Below are 6,000 nucleotides of genomic sequence, written 5' to 3'. Positions count from 1 at the left end.
CTACTGTTGCACGCTATGGAAAAAGATGGTGACAAAATGGAGGCAAGCTACACATGTGCAGTGAAGTCATGATGTGACCCAGTGACTGTGTTGCTGAGAGCCTGCCAAGATTCAAGGACGAGAATTGTATGAAAAAACCCTTAACTGCTCGAACTGTATTGAGAAAATTGTATTTGGTTTGCAACATTAAATATATGGGAATGAAATAAAATATAGTTATGAATAAGCTAGAGGGCAAGGGTTTGCCAAACAAAAGATGATTATTAAAATCAATATGACAGCAATAGCTGATGACAGCTCCCCTGCCCCAGCCATTTAAAATGTGTATTAAATTGATAATTACAACTTTTGAGGGTGGGACATGCAGAAATGATGACTATAACTAGAGTGACTTAAAATGTATTAATTAGGGCAAGATTTGAAAGCGAGGCGAAGCAAGCACAAATGCAAGCTATTAGAGAGTGACATCTATGCAGAGAGAAAGAGAGAGGGAGAGAGGCAAGAACTGCTGCTAATGAGGCAAAGAGAGAACAGACTGGGAAGATTCACACCTGAATGAAAACCTGATTACATTGAAGACTCCGGAAGAATATTGAGGAGGGAGAGAGTGTAAGAGAGGGATGCGCCCTGGTGCGTCAGGTTTGTAGAAATGTCTAGTAAGTATTGCCTGTCCTGACCCTGTCCTATAGTCTTTGTCTCCTGATTCTCAATCAAGGGACCTCCACCAGTCCATTGACCAGAGGGTTGGTTTTCCGATTATCACTATTGGGTAACTATTATTCTGTCTCAAGATTGCATATCTTATTGCAAAAGTATGATTTGCTGTGCCTTTTTGTCTCTACATCTATTCACTCTTAATGCATTGATTTGCTGAATGAGTCTGTGATTTTGAATGTATTTGCTAAATGAATGTTCTCTCCCATGAAAGTTGATGGAGTTTGCACTGTGAATTTGTACAAATGAGTGTTTATTTATGGCTGATATTTTGATCAAATTCATTGAATCTTACCCAGAGTCTGTGGTTATTTCACTTAAATTCTGTTAATTAGTTAGTTATTTGTTAATATCACCCTCAACTACCCAACTAATGGTCCATCGACCACTACTCAACTAATGGTCCATCGACCAGATTAAAGAGTGTTGATCCGTGATGATTAGTTAGGTATTGAAATAATCACCTCAAATATTTGGGGTTACAGTGAGTTAACTAGTTAGAGCTGAAGTGGAATTATAAGCCTGACCCCAGCAAAAATAGCCAGGGAATTTGAGTGTGTATATGGGCCTCATTGAAAGTTTTCTTGACTGTGAAGTGTTCAACCCTGGCCTTTCACTAGATCACAGGATCTGAGCCAGATTTATGAAGCCATGCAAAGCCATATTGTGGCTTCGAGTGGTCTCAGATATCTTGAGTAAGGTAACACAGTGCAAATTGATGCCTCAACTTACTCTGCGTATAGAAGATGGGCACTGCAGTGGGTGTTCTCACACAACTCCCATGAATTTTGATGCATTCCCAGATGTACAAGGACTTTTAATTCTGAGAATGCGTCAAAATCTTATGCCTTCCCAGGTGAGGTGTAACGAGGAGAAATAGCTCTAGTTCACCTTGTTTTTTCCTTTCCAATGTGTGCTGCATTCTGAATCACACATAGAAAGAGGAAACTGCTTTGATGGATTGTTTTGGTGCAGGAAGGTGCCACTTTCTGCACAAAAACAATACTGTGGACAGCTTAGCATTGGCACTAGGCTGCAGAATCTGCACCAGCACAGGGGGAAAAGACAAGAATGCACCATATTGGTTAAATACGGTGCATTCCTTCCATTTCACTTTAGTGTAGGGAAGTAGAGGAAGGTTACTTGCTGCACTGCCCTACGCCTAATCCCCATAAATGAGGGCCTACATTTTTTTGTCAGGGTAACGTGCTGAAATGGGGAGAGAGGATGTAGCCTTACGGCTAGAGCAGTTGAAGTCAAAGCTGGGGAACCGGGTTCGAGTTTCAGCAACGACGCTCAAGATCCTGTGATTTTGGGCAAATCACTCAATCTCCCCGTGCCTAACAAAAATTAATGTATCCTCATGTAACGAAACTGGTGCTATGTAAAGTGCTCTGATACCCGATATCTTCGGGTCTAGTTCTCGCTATATAAAACTCTAAAAAAAAGTCAATGATCGCAGCCAATGTTTTTCTGCCTCGAATATTAAACACCTGAAGCCTGGCTTTTCAGGAGAGTGGATTTGTCCTCTCAGATATACAGTGATTCATTGCAAATAGGAAAGTATTCCATTTGAGTGCAGCTAATATCAATGTACTTAACCATGATGTCATTATGTTTGGAATCATTTCCGTATGCTCACAGTCAGCATCATGTTATATTAGTGGCATGTTTGGACAATCTGAAATATGATATCTGCTATACTGCTCACTACTTTAGTGTCCCTCATATATTATATGCATATTCCTAAAATAGCACCTTCCATACGTGATGAAAAGGTGATGATTAGGTTTATTGCAGGAGAGATACACAAGTAACGTAAGATGGTTTGGTGTCAATGTAAGATACATTGAGTGTATTATTTTAGCGTGAAATAGATGACGAGGGAAAACTGTAACATTTGGGACTGAATCTTGCTGCTAAAATTCCATTTTCTGAAAGCTAGCGGGAGTTGTGCATGGTGTTGCTGGATATCTGGCATATTTCAGCTATGTCGCATTTGTGTGTCTTCGGGGCTGTGTTGTGCCATTGTTGTGGAAGTGACTTTCACAGATTTTGCATTTGGGACTGCCATTTTGTTTTGTGTGATGTTGTACATCAGTTTAGTTTTGGTTTGTTTTATTGGGTCAGCTTATATACATAAGCCATACAATATATCGATAGTAAAATCCTCATTCTAATGCATTATTACGATCAGAATAAAGATACATATTAGATTAGTGTCGTGCAAAAGTATAAAAGAAAAAAGCAGTAAAGCAACAAAGGAACTCACAAAGTGCTCATTTCAGCTAGAAGATGATACCTATACGATTTTAGGTGTCAGGGCTATGACACTAAGAATGTTTGTTATACTAGGCTAATTTTGGCATATGGGTTGGAATTCAAATCATGAGGTTCAACACAAATTATTAAAGATGAAAAACGTGGTATATGTAATATAAGTGAATGTCTGATTGTTCATTTTAAGTGGCCCCTGAAGAAGGGCCTGTGATGCCTGAAATGCTTTGGGTTTTAATTAAAGAACACTGCTTTGAAAAGATCATGCATTGCCATCGTGTTCTTGAACGAGGTCTGCAATGGGCAAAACTTGAGCATTTGAAGCTTGTGTAACAGCATGGTATCATATATGTGGATAAAAGAAGAAGATTGATGAAAAATATGGATGACTAATGGTGGAACACTGACATAAACTTTGGCCTATATTTAATGATTTTTATAATCATACTATTCAGCAGTGCGACTGGGTTGGGGTGACAGCGTCGCCCCACATTATTTGATTGCATGGTGTGATGTTAGTTTTTTAAATTTTATAAGTGTAGTGCAATGGTATATAATAATCAAACAAAATCTAATTTTACTTCTTCTAACAAACTATGGGGCATATTCACAAGGAGCTGTCGCCGAATTAACAGCACTTTTGCGCAGCCAAAGTCGTTATAAACTTACCACCCCATTCACACTGAGCACCACTTTACCCACAACAGCAGCCACAAAAACATTGCAACGGTGGACGCCGCAAATATCGCTATTGAGACGCAGAGTAGACGTTCCCATGCCAAAAGCCGCAACAACACTGCACCACAACATTCACAATGACCAGAGAGAAACACGTGATAAGCTGCGTTAGCAGCAGGAAATTTACACCTGCTCTGACCTGGTGTAAAGTTGGACCACAGTCTGCACCACCAAAGGGAGCACAGCCCACACCAACACCTGAAGACAAACAGATGCTATGGAGCAACTGAACATGCAGCACGGACACCCAAGAGGGCCACATCACCCACTGATACCACACCCAGGCCTGCAACACCCCCTCCGGGCCCACCCCCAAACCCGCTCCAAGAAACTGCACACCAACACCATGAATCACAAAACAAATAAGTTGCCTGAGGTCGCACAAGCAGGAAAATCAACATACATGTGTTGCCAGAAAATGGAGAACCAGTCGTACAACAATGGAATCACCAACACAAAAAACCATACAAACAAAAGACAAAACAACCATTCAGATGAGTCCTAGCGGGTCCACACTGGACAATCCGTAGAACATAGCCTGGAAGACGAAATCCAAAAGAAGAAGGTGTGCCATGCGCCCAACAAAGGAAAGAGAGGGAGAGAGCGAGGGTGAGGGACATAGTGAGATTGCACAAGCAGTGCAAGGCCTTGCAGGGCACCTGGAACCACATGCCATCATTTGTATGTGTATTGCCATCCGTACACGATGAGCCCAAGGCTGTGTCCCAATCTCAGCTACAAAGCAACTTCACATTCCAACACCGCAAGTAGTAGTCAGACACACCTCAGGGATGAAAGCTCCATTTTTCCAATGCAGAAGGTGGAAGGACACCTGCACCTCTGACCTTAGTTCTGAATGTTCCTGGAACACCCTGAGAGAGATACTATGGCAGCTTTGGACGACTCCCACACATCGCATTGCGTAAAGGAACCATCTTGTGGTGGTGAGCCTCAGCAAGGCCTACCAGTGCAAGGGATTCACCCTTCTCTGCACAGAGATCTCAGACCAATAGGAAGAAGTTGGCACAGAAACTGGAATAGAAAATACAGTTTATTAAACCTCATGAGGTGGAACTATATTCACACAACACCCTTTGGTAATGTATGAAGTAGCACACTGAATGCAAGGAGTGTGGTCCTTTTATACCCACACTGGGGCTAAAAAGAAGGTGGTAAAAGTACAAGGAAAAAGTTTCAGGTACATATAAGGTCATACAGAAAATGCACAGTCAACAAGTGGGAGGAGCTAACAGTTGCTAATTCTGGTGAACACATACTGACAGTTACAGACTAGCAGCAGCTGCATGGACAACTGCAAGCTCAACTGAGCATGTGCGAAGGTGGAAGATGCTAAATATAGTTTGTTTCTAGGCAGGTTACAAGAGCAGTAAACACTGAGGGAGGACAGAGCACATGGTCAGCACACAGTAGCACATGGCAAGCAAGATAGCTGCCAGAAATGCAAAATGGATTCCACAAAATGGACAAGATAGCCTCTATATACAGGATGGCTTCTGCTAATGCCAACCTAATCGCTGCCAAATTACAACAGACGAACCTTTTAGCATTAGCTGAAGACATTCGTTCATCTGGGGTAATCTAGATATGCATCCTGTAAATCGATGCTCATCAGTTCAGTGATCTCTTTATTTAGCAGTTGTTGGGCTTTCACTTCTGCAACATTTCTTTTGGCAGGTGTACAAGCAGTAATGCAGATAGAGCAAAGCATGGGACCACATTGTAAACATACATAGCATGTAAATAGTATCATCAATAGTATACATAAGATAGTCAATAGCTTCCAGCCCCTAGTGATAAAGAGTGTCCATATCCAGTTCCAAAATGTCCATGTACTAGTCTCTGGGTGAATCTCTGCAGAAATCTTATGCAGTTTTGATATTGCGTCATATACTGAAGGTGAGTGATCTGGTATAAATACGCAGCAACTGCTACCGATGATGCGACATGCACCACCTCGATCAGCCAAAATCACATCAAGCACCATTCTGTTCTGGAGTGCTACAATCCTTGCAATTTGCAGTTCTTCTGTAATGTTCCCAAGTGCCGTAGCTGTTTGATTGGCGACAGCTTCCACATCACGAGTCAATCGCCTTATCTTTCTGCTATTCAATGCAGCACCCACAAAGAAGAACAATCCTAAGTTAAAATTGACATATTGTTGTAGAGCAGTGTCAGTTTGATCGACTTCGTCCATACTTATTGTTCTCTTATTTCGGTTCTTAGAGATATCATTATAAAGTTTATAGTCTC

This window comes from Lissotriton helveticus, chromosome 4_1 (assembly GCF_964261635.1).
Source record: "Lissotriton helveticus chromosome 4_1, aLisHel1.1, whole genome shotgun sequence".
Classification (NCBI taxonomy): Eukaryota; Metazoa; Chordata; class Amphibia; order Caudata; family Salamandridae; genus Lissotriton; species Lissotriton helveticus.
This window is presented reverse-complemented; position numbering follows the sequence as displayed.